Below are 15,731 nucleotides of genomic sequence, written 5' to 3'. Positions count from 1 at the left end.
GACACCCTGCCACCCTTGAATATGCTCCCCCCATTACCGAATCGGTATTTACCGAATCGGTAATGAGGCATACCTTCCCATTGATTCCTATGGGCCTCCAGGCCCATAGGAATCAATGGGTAGGTATGCCTCATTACCGAATCGGTAAATACCGATTCATAATTACCGAATGTTTCCGATTCGGTAAACTTTACTGAATCATTACCTACATCACATTTACCGATTCATAAATACCGAATCGGTAAAATTCGGTATTTATGAGTCGGTAAATGTGAGGCTACCTACATATGGCCCTTAATGTATACTACAAACAGGTCGTTCGGCAATTAAGGGCAAAGCACCCCCTGCTCCAAATCGCTGCTAAGCCAAATTATTCATATCCGTGTTTTCATACAACACTCGGAGCGGGCGCCTTCAGGTATATGTTGGTGCTAGGCAGAGCATGGCATATGTATACACAAAGCCTGTGCTGTTTTTAAGCTGCTAATGCAACACTAGCATTATTCCGCAGGATGCTTCTACCACATGCTAATCGGTTGCTACACATTTAATTAAACCATCAGGAATTATTTTTCCCCTTCATACTTACAATAACATACACATGTGCACTACAGAACTTTTCCCTGCCTCGCAGGAAAATTACGTGCTCGCACACACATAACAGTTTGCCCTTCACTTTTTGCCTTCCCCTGTTGTACCCCTCCTCCCTCAATAACAAGTAGCTGCTCATCTACACAAGCAACTATCTCAAAACTGCCAGCAATGCTATACCAATATCACTATAGTAAACTATTACCCCACGCAGTAGATACTACCCATTTGTAATATGCATACAGCGCTTTAAGTTCAGTACAAAAACTAGTGACAGCACGGCATGGGTATACACACACGCTATACTAATTTATTCCTGCTGATCCAAACGGGCTATTTCCCTGCACAGTAGTGGTACCCACATGCTAATAGGCTCCTAAACATTTAATTTGACCCCTTAAAAGTTATTTTACCTCTTTATACACCTACAGGCACTACACACACCCTAAAACACTTTTTGCTACCTTATAACTTAATTTCTGCCGCAAATAAAGAATTTCCTGTTCACTCCTTGCTCTTTGCCCACCAGCCTAATCCTCCGTTTATTACATGTTACCCATTCAGTAATGCGATCTTCTATCATTTGCAATGCAATAGGTCTCGCATTTACGCGAGTTTGGGCTATTGGCATTGTAAATGACAATGCCTTTTATTTATGTTTTGGATTTTAAAACATAAATAAAAGGCATTGTCATTTACAATGCCAATCGCTTAAACTCTCACAAATGCGAGACCTATTGCATTGCAAATGCTTGTTTTTTTATTGTGGCCAAGCTGCCACCACAAACTTGCCCAAAAGCACAATGTGTAACTTCTGTCTAACCAAGGTCTATAAGTTTGAGGTGTGCAAGGCTTGTGAGGAATTGCTTCTGAGGACCCTTAAGGTAAGGGAGAAGCAGTGGTGAGCATACTGTTCCACGAGGCAAGCACAGATCAAAGAGTACTCCCGTAAGAAGATAGAAGTTTAAAGCAACAGAGAGAGCTGCCTAATGATGCCGGCCTTGAAATAAGACAGGTTTGTGTAGCGCTTGACTACTTCATGGAATTATCCCAGCACTGAGATTCCGCTCCTGAAAAGAAGGTGCAAGTGGAGATAATGAATAATTAACAGCCAGCGGTAAAGAGCCAGGTTTTTAGCTGTCTGCTCATGTAGGCTTCAGAAGGGTCCTGTTGGATAGTTTGAGGCAGGAATTCCAGATCTTGGGTACTAGACTAGGTAGCCAAATGAGCTCTCACTGATTCTAACTTTTTAAAATTTAGGAACAGAGGCTAGTCTGGCATCAGATGATCTTCAGTGCCTAGCTGGAACATACAGTTTGATCAGTGAGTGAATAAATTGGGGCCCATGTTAGATAATGCACTATAGCAGTAACCAAGAGCTTTAAAGGCAATTCTCTGCCTAATCTGGAGCCACTGCAGTTTTCTTGGACTGGTTCAGCTCGAAACACGTTAAGAAGTTTCAATAGCATATGTGCTGCAAAGTTTTGGACTCTTTGAAGTCTACTGAGTTGCGACTGAGAGAGACTGAGGTAAAGTGTATTACAGTGACAATGCTTCGAAGGCAGTTTTCTGACGAGACACTGGTAGAAACCCTAAGATCTTGCAGATTTTTAATATCCTAAAACAGTCGGGCTCATGTTGATTTGGTTGTCGAATGACCGCTTTATCATCGATCCAGATACCAAGGTTTTTAACTTTGTTTTGGTGATGGTAAGGGACCAAGCCAATTAGGCTACCATGCGGTGGACTACATGTCCGGCTGATTGCCCAAGATCATTACCTTGGTTTTTTTTTTTTTTTACCATTCAGCTTTAAGTAGTTGATATATATCCAGCTGGCTACTTCCAAGCAAGGAAACACTGAGACTCATACCTGCAATGTCCCAGGGTCATGCAGAGACTCCAGTTTGAAGTCCGCACAGATACCCTCGATACTAAAACAACTGGCAGCTGAAAGGAAACTAGAGACAATTGAGCTCCACGGGTTGAAGTACAAAGACAGCACTCGGTACAAAGGGAATAGGGGAGAGTAGGATAAGGGGTTGAGGGGCAAATAACTCTATACGAAAAAGAAACCTAATTCTACTTGCAATGCAAAACAAAAGCACACTTTACTTTGCAAGAAAGACACGTTGACTCCGAGCCAAAATGGCGGCTTTACTACAAGTAGTTCGATTCCCTTTAAAAAGTTCAAGATTCCTGTTATGGCACAAGAAAGCAAAGGGTAGGAAGTAAACATAGGCCTAGAACTGTCCAATACTCCAGAACATCAAGAAGAAGAGCAAGAACATGTCTAAGAGGGAAAGGAACGGTCCAAACAGCTGCTGGAGTCGGAAAAAAGTGTAGAAGAGGGATGGCAAGATTTAGATGCAGACTTGCCAGAAGAAGGCATAGATCTTCTCTCTCAAGACCATCATCATAATATGACATTTTGCTTTACAATGCAGTAATTAAAAGGGCAGTGGACAGCTACAGGGGTGGATTTAGAAGAGGAGCAGGCAGTCGTGCTCCCTGCTGGAGTCCTTAATTCCTGCCCAAAAATAAATGTCTGCTTGCCTTATGGCTAGACCAAGGGAAATAATCTTCTTAAAGAACCGGCCTCCTCAAAACCAGTCTTGCCCAGGGTGGAGAAAAACAAGAATAACTCCACACAACATTCAACATACATCAAGTCCAATGCCATGGGCAGGTCCATTGAAGTCTCAGTGGATCGGAAAACAGCCAAGGCCATGCCCATATGTCCATAGACCCTGTAGGAAAGTAGAATGCAAAATTTCCTAGCTATCGTGAAGTTAAGTTTCAATTCTATTAAGGACGCGGAGGCGAGGATAATGCTTATCTCTTCCATTTTATTGCTCAACAGCCTTAGTAACCACAAACAGTAGAGCTACATATCCCATGAGTGTTTAAACAAACAAACGGTTCTAGAGGCAGTCACATTTAAACAGAGTCCAGGAAAAGCACTTCCTCTTTCTTCGGGCGAACCACATGATTCCACGTGCCTCAATACTCTTGTTTCTGATCCGATCCTGCAACGAAAGGGACAATGTCAGGTCATGTAAAAAAACGGCGACATCCCTACAAGGAAAAAAGGTATTATACAAGTCAAACAAGCCAAGTAGCAAAGTCACATGACAATAGAAGTACCAGCAAAACCACCATACCCTCGAAGGAAAAGATACTTATCCAACTTGAAGTGTGATTGCAGGAGGGTAAGAGTAAGACAATACACTGGGTGGGATAATCCTCGCCTCCGTGTCCTTAATAGAATTGAAACTTTCCTTCACGATAGCTAGGAAATTTTGCATTCTATGTCAGGACCGGAGGCTTCGGATTATGCTGGTTCAAGGCTGATCGACACCCATAGAAGCCATGCGCAAGATTGGTTTAAAATAGAAAGTTTTGAAGGTGAGTCAGAGGACCAATCCGCCGCTCTAAGGATGTCCTCTAAACGCCCTCCGAGGGAAAAGACTTTAGACGCCATGGCTCCCCTTGTTGAGTGGGCTCCAAAGGCTGAGGTATCAACCCCCGCTTCTTGGAGAACCCACCATACCCAGCGGGCAATTGTGGCGGCTGTCGCAGCTTTGAAAGGTTTCTTAAGAGATGAAAAGTTGTGAGACTCCAGGAGGTCTGTATTCCTCCGTCATCGACTCCTATGCTCTCAGACATCGGACGGCACATAATTTGAGATGGCCGGATAGTGCACCACTCTGGTGTTAGATTCAGTGCGCTGCGCAATGGTGAAAGACACACCGTCCGGTGTGAAGAGGCACGCTGACAACTCCAATGCACGCACGTTGGAGACCCGCTTGCAGGAAATCAAACAGAGGAACATCGCTAGTTTACCTGAGAGTTCCTTACGGGAAAGATATTGATTGTCCTGCCATGATTGCAAGAAACGAAGGACAGTATTAACGTCCCACAGAGAGGAGTACTTGGGGCGAGGAGGAAACAAAAGACGTATACCTCTCAGCAATCTGCAAACTAGGGGGTGTTCCCCTACTGGAACATCATGAATGGGTCGGTGGCCCGCTGAAATGGCCAATCTGCTCGCATTGATCGATCGATAGGCTAAGCCCTGATCGACAAGTTCCAATAGATAGTGGCGACGTGAATCACATCCGCCCCCAAGGGATCCAAACCCCGTCGCACACACCAGTCGAACCACTTTCGCCAGGAGGAGCAATAGCGTTTGACCGTAGATTCTGCCCATGCCTTTCTGATAACGGAGGAAGCTCTTGCCAAAAGGCCCGAGATCTCCCAACGTCCCCTGTAATCCTCCAGCCCCTGAGGTGGAGAATGCCCTGCTGAACCAGAGGGTGCAAGTGGGATTGGAGAGTCCATAGAAAGTTCCAGAAGAGCTGGATACCAGACTTGAGATCTCCAATGTGGCGTCACCAGCACTACTTCTGCTTTCTGTCGCCTTATCAGAGCCGTAAGCCTGGGGATCATGGCGAACGGTGGGAAGGCGTACCCGCGGAACGGAGTCCAGTCCTGTATGAAGGCATCCGTTGCCTCCGCCTGATGATCCCGGCGCCAACTGAAAAAACAAGGGATCTGAAAGTTGAGACGGGACGCAAAGAGGTCCACGTGACATGGTCACCACCGGGCCATCAGACTGTGGAAGACTGTCGGATCCGGTTTCCAAGCACTGTAATCCTGAAGGTGCCTGGAGAACCAGTCCGCTGTCTGATTCAGGGAACCCGGGAGATAATCCGCGGTGACCGACCCGACAGATTGTGAGTCAGACAATACTCCCAGAACTCCTTGGCTAGATCCGCTAGGAGCTTGGACCGAGTGCCTCCCAGGTGATTGATATATCTCACTGCTGAGATATTGTCCACCTTGAGAAGAATGGCGCACGAGATCTTGTCGGCCGCCAGGCTGAGAATCGCTAATGATCCGGCTAGGAGCGCTAAACAATTTATGTGCCACGGTTGCTCGTGCTCGGACCAGTGCCTGGCGGTTGTAACCTCTCCACTGCGGGCGCCCCCACCCAGGCGACTGGCGTCGGATTCGATTACCAAGTCCGGACCTGAGCCAAAGATGGCTCTCCCATTCCTCGCTCGCATGTGTTCAAGCCACCAAAGGAGCTCCGTGCAGGCTTCTTGCGAGAGGGAGATTTCCTGCGAATAAGGGAGACCGCGATGCAGGTGTTGCGTCTTCACATGTTGTAAGGCCCGGTAATGCAAAGGGCCAGGAAAGATTGCCTGGATTGAAGAGAAGAGGAGCCCAATAATGCGGGCGAGATGGCGTAACGAGAATCTGTCTCTCTCCAACGTCTGGCCCAGCTCTCTGCGAACCAAGCGCATTTTCTGCTGGGGCAAACGGAGGCATTGTCGGACCGTATTGACCTCGAAGCCCAAAAAAGTCAACTGTTGGGCCGGAACAAAAACTGACTTCAGCTTGTTCAAGAAGAACCCCAGGTTCTGCAGGAGGTTTTGAGCCATAATAAGGAGTGAGAGCAGGATGTGTTTTTCCTGGTGCATCAGAAGGATGTCGTCCAGGTACACAATGAGGCGAACTCCGCGTGTGCGGAGCCACTCCATGGCTGCATGCAAGACCTTGGTGAAACAGCAAGGAACTGAAGAAAGTCCGAAAGGCAGGCAAGTGAACTTGTAAATGCGACCGCCCCACTGGAATTGTAGAAACCGCCTGTGGGGGGGGAAAGATGGGGACTGTGAGGTAAGCATCCTTTAGATAGAGCCGAACGAGCTAATCGTTGGGTAGTAGGACGTCTCTGAGCAGATGGATGCCCTCCATCTTAAAGTGGCGGTACACCACCCATTGATTGAAATCCTGGAGATTGATCTCAAGACGAAACCCTTTGAGCTTCTTTTCGACGAGGAAGATGTTGCTCGGGAAACTGTGGCGATGGAGCGATGTTTGGACAATGGCCTTTTTGCTCAGGAGCTCGCGCACCTCCGCGTCTATTAGAAGGGTATCTTCGCGCAAGAAGGTCAGAGGCTTGGGGCGAGAGAGTTGTCGGGGAACTCCGTGACACTCGATGTGGAAACCCCCAACCGTCTGCAACACCAAAGCATCCCCTGTAATAGCCACCCAGTTGTGACAAAACCATTGCAACCTTCCCCCCACCTCTGGTAGGAAAAAAGGGATAGGCCTTACCGGTGGGTCCACCAGGCGCATTATTTGCTCCCCAGGGGTATCCTCTGCCGCCACGGCCCTTGCCGCGTTCTCTTGAGGGGTAGAAACCTCCAAATTTCTTCTGGTCCTGTCACTGCATGGAATGTTTGGTCTGGAACTTGTGGGGGTTGTTGGTGTACTGGCGGCTGGAGAAGCGCCCCCTACCTCTTCCGGCCGCGCCAAAAATTTGTTGGCTGAACACCTTTTTGATAGATTGCTGGGCTTTGTCCAGCGAAGAGAAGATGTTTACAAAACGGGACAATTCTTTGATAAAAGGATCTCTAAAGAGACCCCCATTAGCCACCGCTCCGGCTTCAGTAGAAGCCAGCTCACCCAATCGAGGTTTAATTTTAATGAGCAGAGAGCGTCTACGCTCGGTGGATATCGCACAGTTGGCATTCCCAAGAAAACAAAGGGCTCTCTGCGCCCAACCCGAGAGGATCTCGGGATCTATCATGTGACCCGTTTCTTTGGCGTCCTCTGCCATATCCATGATTTTAGTAAGCAGGCCCAGGATGTCCAGGACCTTATCCTGGCATGAGTGCCAGGATAGGTCCAGACCCTTCTTAGAGTCTTTAACAAACTTGCCAAGGAAGGTGGCCATCTTGGCATCAATATCGGGAGTACACGCCACCTTACCTGGAGGGACGGCCAAGGGCATTTGCCCCTTAAGCGACCTCAGACCTCCTGGTTCATGGGCTTCCGAATCCGGCTGGCCACATAGGACGCCACTAAGGGCGCAGGAATCCACTCCGCAGAGCGGGGATGATGGATATCCTCTGGGTTTAGTAAGCCCGAGATATCTACCGAGTCCTGAGGTACAGCCAACCGGGCTTTCTTAGCCCCCCCCCTCCCATCTGGTAGCCAGGGTCTACTTGAACCCGCTTCCTCCTCTGACTCCTCGTTTGGAGCCTCTGAGTCGTCCCCGGTATCTCCGTCTGCCCCCTCAGTGTGGCAGGAATCGTCATCATGGGTATTCTCCGGTTGGGAATCCTCGGGCCGTTCCGCGGTATCCAGGTGTCTTTTTAAGAAGGCCTGGCACAGCCTCTCAAAGGCGTCGGGCGAAGTGAGGCCCTTGGCAGGCTGACCCTGGGCTCTAGCTTTGCCCTTATTCTTGGATGGCACCCCCGAAGGGGAAGGAACGGCCCCCAACCAGTCACCCTCTGTAGAGGAGACCACCCTGCGCCGGACGGTAAGTTCAATAATACGGCGGCTTAAGGGTTCAAGGGCCGAGGAGACTGCCCTTTCTAGTGAATCGTCAATTGCATCCACTAGTCCCATATGAACTGGGAAAAGTGACTGGTCGTCCTCCTCCTGATCCCAGGCATTAAATGCACCTGCCACGGTATGGTGGAATGTCAAATTGAGTAGGGGAGGAAGAAAAGAAAAAGAAGCACAGTTGTACCGAAAAAATTGGTTGTGCCACTGCTTGTTGAGCACACTGACCAAGGATGACCGAAGACCGCACTGCTGGAGCTGACACTAAGCGTGAAGGGTAATTAAGGAAACCGGAGCTTTAGACTCTGTAGTAAAAACCACACAGGGTAGTGGCGATAAGGAGCACTGCTGACGCTAACAAGGCACGGTGACTGAAGAACAACACGCTCGGCCAAGCAGGGGCTAAACAATTAGAGCACTGTGAGGAAACACACACTCGGGGGCGATGAGCGGTCTCTGCTAACAGCAGGAAACCGTATCGCGCACCGAGGAAAGTCCAGCTCCGGATCAGTCGAGCTAGGTCTTTAGGTCCTTCCTGAACGTGTGCAGGGCCGGGGAGCATTTGATGTTCACTGGGAGCTCGTTCCAGGTCTTGGCTGCGATGTAGGAGAAGGCTCTCCCACCTGTTCTGTTTCTGCGGATGCGGCATAGATACCCCCCAGTTTTTGCCGGGTGTCGGTGTGTTTTGACTCAAGTTCACTGGGGTCTTGCTAATCAGGCCCCTGTGACTGTGCTCTCTCCTCTAGATTTGCCTGATAAGTACTTTGTACACCCCACAATTGGCATACTGGGGTTGTATTGTAAGTCACTAGAAATGGTACTGAGGTACCCAGGGCATTGGTACACCAGGGGTCTCCCATGGGCTGCAGCACATATTATACCACCCATAGGAGCCCATGCAAACTATGCCTGCGGAACTGCCATTGCATGCACCCTTCATTCCAGATATAAGGTTCCCCTTATATCCCGGTCACTGCACTTAAAACCTATGTCACCCCTAAGGCAGGCCCTTCAGTCTAAAGGCAGGGTGTACGGTTATAAGTTTGTGGGTACCTCTTCATGGGCAGAGATACCCCTACAAACCCCAGACTCAATTTTCTGGGCTTTGTAAGTGCGGGACAGCCATTATAAGGTATGTAGTGGACACTGGCAAGTCGAGACGTGCAACTACATAATTGCTGCCCCCAAGCTAGTCATGTTTGGTATCAAACATGTTGGAATCATGCAATTACACAGATTTCCAGTTCGGCCCAGTTCAGGAGCCCTTGGCTTCTGCTCTGGCATGAAACCACAAAAAGGACAGGGGATTGACACCCCCCCCTGCCAAGCTCCTCCTAGGGAGGTGCCCCAGAGCTCCTCCAGGTGGCCACTTGATTCTGCCATGTTGAATCTTGGCCTCTGGGAATGACTGGCTAGGACACCTGAGTGGCATCCCTGACCCCCTCTAATAGGTGTGTCACCTGAGAAGAGGTCCTTCCCCTTTTTATGGTTACTTAAGGGCTCCTCTGAGGCAGGGTACTTAGATTGACCCCGACAATAACTTCTGGAACCGACTGCCTGTCATCTGAAGATTGTTCAAAGACTCTTCTACTGGTGGACTCTGGAACTCTGTTATTCTTTAAGCCAGGACCCACAACATGACTGCTCCCGGTAGGAAGAATTCTACTGCATCCATGTCCCTGTACTTTTCCAAAGATCTGCAACTCTGTGGCTGTGCATCCTCTGAGTCACTAAGGACTCAGCCTGCATCCCAGCCTGAAGGAATCTCCCTTGAAGTGTAGGAGTCACTTCTCTGCATCCGCAGGCACCTTGACGACTGGTTTCCTGATCATGTTGTCCCACGGACATTGCCTGGCCCTGCAGTACAACTGGTGGTTTCTTGGTTCTCCAGAGGCCTGACCAGTCATCCCTGCAAGTTGGAAGACTTTAATCCCTCTTAAGCCAAAGTAGACTGCCTCCCTGTGCACTGCGTATGTTTGTCATCACCAAGGCTTGTTGGCTCTCCTCACCGAAGATGTTCAAGCTTGAAGTAGCCCCAGCCTCTGCCTCCAGCATTGCACATCTCCAAAACTTCACCTCCTGTGTCTGCTGACAGAGGGTCCTAGATGGGGCTCCACTGATTCCTGCTGGCTCTCCTGTGTGCTGAGGGCTGGTATTTTGCTCCGGTATCTCCTGGTGGTTTGGACTCTGTCCACTCTGCTCACAGGTTCAGAAGAACGAGAATCTGGATTTCTTTGTCCTGGTTCCACTGGCCAGGTCCACAAGACGCCGCAGCTGCTGAACTTCCACAACCCCACCAAAGACACATGTCCTGCCTACTAATCAAGGCAGTAGTGATGACAAAGTCTGTTTGAGGATGTGTGAAGAAAAAATATCTTGCCCCAGAGAACTGTAGTGTTTGTTTTTTAGGGGGAATGTTTGGAGCATACTGGACAAATCCAAGGGCCATAAACAATGGCGTTGCAAATTCTAGGAGACTTAGTACCAGAAGCAGAAGAGGCCGGAGGTCCAACAATAGCCTAAAAAAATAATCACCGTAGACGATGGAGAGATGGGCATCAGGATACTGGGCTTCACCATTGCTTTCATCTGTACCTCCTTGAAGGCATTGATGTTATGGCACTAACATCCAAGAAGGGAAACTCCATTAAAGTGGGTGAGTAGCCTCTGATGGAGGAACCAACTCCTGGAATATCTATAATAGCATGAATGTGAATTCCTGAAACAATACTTGGCAAGTTTTCTTTAAAAAAAATAAAAAATGTTTTATTGAGTTTTACTTCAAAGCAAATACAAACAGCAAGTTGTACCGCAAGGGTATAGCATACTAGGTGAGGATCCATACCTTTCAGGGTAGAGAATAACAACAAGGAATATGCTTTGAAAACTGTAAAGTATCCTGTGAGTTCTAGCGGTGCAGTATGAATAGGCATACCTGGCACTTGTGTGCAGTCCACCCAACAGGATGGACTCTAAAACCTGGGTGTGAAGGGGATTGGTTGTGGGGCAATGGCAGTCGGGTCCATGTGGAGAAGGAGCACCAAGGTATATTTAGGTGAGTGGCTGGCACGGAGGTAACTGGTGTAGAGGGGATGAGGTACCTGGTCCATAGGTGTGCTTTATCAGAGGGGTGACCAGGGCGGGGTACGGTGCAAATGAGACGAGGGAGTAGTGTCTGGAGATGTGAGAATGTACAGTGTAATTTCTCACAGTGAGAGCACTCAGGTTGTGATAGGGAGGCGTGGGCCAGTGTAGCTCACTGGGGTAGGTTGTTGTTACCCACAAGCTGTCAGAAATGGATAAAAAGTGTAGAGCGCTTGCGAAAGTGGCAGACCTCCTCCGCCCTTTTCCACTAGGGCGTACGCGTCCTTTTGGCCAGTAGAAGCACCATGGCTGCAAAGCATATCACTACTTTATGTTATTTCCTACACTAAAAGATAGATGTTGGGAAGTTCTTTGACCTCTCGTAATGTAGCTTGTACCGATTACCAGCAACCTTGAAGGGTCAGGCAGGGCCATTGCATGTGACTTAGGTTTGCATTTGGCAAGTGCCAACTTGGGCAGCTGAGATGTGCTGTGGGGAAGTAGCGAGTAAGTAGTGCAGGGGTCAGGTAGGCTCGGTGAAACATAGAGAATTGTATATTCTTAAAAGGGAAGTTTCTAGAAAGAAGCTAGGGGAATTCTAGGGCCTATTCCTATTCTGTGTGGTCGAGGTTGTCCTCCCACTTGCTCCTCAGTGCAGCTAGGTGAGCCCCAGTGAGTTCTCGAATAGCTTTGTATATCCAAGTGATCAGGTGGCGTCCCTCCCCCACAGTAAGTATAGTCCGTATGAGTGTTGGATTCTGTGTCAAGTGAATACTAAAGGGTCTGACAGGTAGACCGTAGCTGTCTATAGGTGAGTAATTGCCCTGACAGGATGCCACAGTCTGTGGTAAGTTATTTGAAGCTAAGTAGGAGATCCCCCTACAGTAACAAACAATCGTTCCTTCCAATTTTGTAGCTCCTGGGTCAAGTAGAAGCCAGGAAAGTGGGGGATACCGACCAGAGGGAATGCTGGAGCAAGTAGGGATGGGATCTGTGAGGCATTGGATTCGAGGAATCCCCGGATCATGGCCAAGGACGGAGGACAAGGTTCTTCACGTTTCTCCCAGGTTGCGCCCAGCTGTCCTGCGTGCAATCCACAGTAACTGTGCCGCCAGGAAATAGGCTACGAAAGGGGGGACTACTCAGGCTGCTCTGACCTACTGGTAGATGCAATGTTTTCCAGCCGTTTCGGTGCTCTTGGTTTCCCCAGATAAGGTCGTATAGCAGTGTGTCTACTTTGCCAAAATAATTTGTGGCGGGACTATTGGGAGGTTCCTAAAATAAAGGAGTCGGGGAAGAATTACAATCTTAGCCACTGCTATCTTGCTGATAGGGGCCAAGGGCAAATTCTTCCTGAAGAGCACTTGTGCTTTTTGGTGGCTAGAGCTGTCCGAAGATTGCCCTCATACAGATCTAGGGGGGTATGATAGAAGCAGATCCCAGGATAGCAGACCCCAGCCTCACACCATCTAAGCGGAGTATCGCAAAGGCGTATCTCTTGCGGTGCCAAGCAAGGGTGGAGTGGATAGATGGATGATTTTCCCCAGTTTACCCTGAGTCCTGCTGCTGTGGGAAAGTCATTCAATGTAGTGTGTAGCAGGGAGAGGTCAGCCTCTATTTCCTGTAAATATGAGTAAATCACAGATATAGTGGGACACCGCATGTGTCCTATGAGCTATTGGGAGGCCCTAGGTAGACTCAAATTCCACAGTCTGATGTTGAGGCGCTCCGTGGCCATTGCGCAAAGTAAAGGGGACAGTCTGCATCCTTGCCTTGTCCCTCGGCCCACAGGAAAGGGGGATGAAATAAGACGGCCTAAGTTGGTGCATAGCAGCTTTGTATAGGAGAGCAAGCATTTGCCTATTCCAATTCAGACGATAACCTGGAAGAGATAGTCCCATGTTAACGAATCAAACACATTCTCAAGATCTAGTATGAGACAGGCTGCTTGCAGGAAATGCAACTGTGACTAATTCTGTATATGAAATTGGCACTTGATGTTTTGTGAGGCACTGCTCCCTGAGGGAGAATACATTCTGATCTGGATGGATACGTTTGGGAAGAACGTGGGCATACCTACTGGAAAGACTTTTCCTTTAGATCTGGTAATTCACTCCGATGAATGAACTGGTCTGTATGATGCTAGAGCAGTGGGGTCCCTATCGGACTTGAGAATGGAGACCAAGAGTGATTCCCAGAGGGGTTGAGGAAGTTCTCCTGTACACAGTGCTTCTTAGAACATTTCTGCCAGGCGAGACGCCAGGCTAGCAGAAAAGGTGTTATAGTATTCTATTGGCAACCCGTAAAGGCCTAAGTTTTTATTTCTAGCGAGCACCCAGATTACCTGCTGTACGTCTGCTGCTGTGATCGTGGCATCCAAGGAGATTCTGGTGGTGTCGGGATGCGTGGGAGGATGAGGCCCGAAAGAAAAGTGGTCACCTCATCTGCAGACATGCTGTGGGGCTCCTGGTACACAGATGAGTAATATCTGAGGAATGCCTGAATAATATCGCCTTGTGTACGGAGAACGGTACGTGAGAGTGTGACAATTTCCAGTATAGGAATCATGGTATTGTCTTATTGTATCAGCCAAGAGAGAAGACAGCAGGATTTGTCACCCTCTCTGTGCACTTTGGCAGCATGTATGGCAAAGTTAAAGTGCCATAAGCGCTCCAAGAGGTCCACATATTATGTCTTTCCTTCCGTAAGCTTGGGGCCTTTTGCAGGGTCATGGTCTGCCTCTTTCTCCAAACGTGCAGGAGCCGCTCCATCTCTGTGATCTCCCACTCTAGCGTCCTGTGGACTCCCACTATCTCCTGCAGGTAAGCGCCTCTCGTGACCACCTTAAAGGCATCCCATACGAGTGTTCTAGTGGATGCAATATTGTGGTTTTCAGCAAAATATCACTGAATGTGGTTCTCCTGTGAGACCTGGTAGACTGGGTCTTCCAGACAGTCCTGAGGGATCTCTCAGGTAGGTGTTGGTGGTAGACCATTGCAAGTTCATGATATGTGCATATGGTCCGAGATTATACAGCTGAGATAATCAGTGTGGCATACTAAGGAAAGCAAAGGATGAGAGCAAAGGATGCAGTCCAAGTGTACATATAGGTTGTGAGGTGCAGAATAAAAGGGGTAAAATGTGGTGTGAGGGTGCAAGGCCCTCCACACATCTGTCAGCACCCAGTGATGGGCCCGCCCAAACCGGGAAACGTTTTGATTGCATGGGGGAAGCCTGGTAATGGAGGGTGGGATCTGTCTACGTGAGGGTCAAGTACACAGTTTAAGACTCCACCCAGCACCGATGGCATTTGAGTCTTATGGGCCAGAGCACCAGAGAGTGCGGTCCTAAAGGCTCCTTGATCAGTGTTCTGGGCATATATACTACCTTAGAAAATGGGTGATGCGTCTAGGCGGCCCACGAGTAGCACATATCTCACCTCCTTGTCTATTAATGTGTTTAGTAACTGAAAGGGGACTTCCGGTCTAATCCTCACCATGGCCCTTCACGCATATATCGTGCCCCTCCACCGTTTGCGCAGCTGCTCTAATTTCCTTGCATTGGTGTGTGTTTCCTGGAGGAATATTATGTGTGCTTGGTGCCTCTTGGTATAGGAGTAGATGGAGTACCTCTTCCTCGCTATGTGTATGCCTTGTATATATTAACAACAAATGGCGATATTTATCGCTAACCGCGTTTAGCGCGAGATTTTTTATCGCCGTCAAACACCGGAATCTATTGCCGTGTTAGCAACACGCCGCTAACAGGCAATAGCTTCCCTTTCTCGTGGAAATGGATGGCGATAGATTTAGCGTGACGGCGATAAAAAGCCTCACGCTAACGTAAAAAAGTGGCGATGGCCCAATTAGAGACAGAATCTGATCGCTAATTGGCACCAGGCCTGCATTTCTCACGTTCAGCGGGAAAATGGACTACAAAAGGCCGGTAGAGGAGCCATGGATGAAGCTGGGACCAGTGCAGAGGCCACAAACAACCCCACAAATCTCCAGGAAGACCAGCCAGAGACCCATGTGAAGGCCAAGAGGAAAAGGAATCCCAAGTTCAGCCAGCAGGAAAACCAGGTCCTGATTGCGGAGGTGACTGAACACCAACAAGAACTGTTTATCACCTCCACAGTGACATTGGCAAGAAAAAAAGAAATATGGCAGTACATTGTGTCCAAGGTGAATGCCGTCGGAGAGAGGAGGAGGACAGTGGACAACTGCAAGAAACGCTGGCATGATACTAATCGCAAGACCAAAGAGAAACTAGCAGCCAACCTGAAAGCAGCAAAGCAGACTGGACGTGGGAGTCCAACGCCACAGGAGGAGCTGGATGAGTTGGAGGAGCAGGTGTCCCGAGTCATCAGTGATGCGACGGTGGTCGGAGTTGCGGGCCAGAATACTGCTGAACGTGACCAGACAGAACAACAACAGGGTGAGCAACAACCAGGGACTGGGAGGACGAGGCTGGATGGGCCCAATGGCACTCATGCACAATTAAATATATTGCAGTGCATACCCACAATTACTGTGGATCATGTCCTGGATACCTTTGTCCATGGTGGCATAGACACATATCACCCTACTCAAACAATACATAGCAAGACACATATTGACGGGCACACAGACTTGAAACCGTACACAGAAAAGTAAGCCCAATATAGTCCAAGATCAACATCAGACCGTAAAATAA

This window comes from Triturus cristatus, chromosome 6, assembly GCF_964204655.1.
Source record: "Triturus cristatus chromosome 6, aTriCri1.1, whole genome shotgun sequence".
Lineage (NCBI taxonomy): Eukaryota > Metazoa > Chordata > Amphibia > Caudata > Salamandridae > Triturus > Triturus cristatus.
This window is presented reverse-complemented; position numbering follows the sequence as displayed.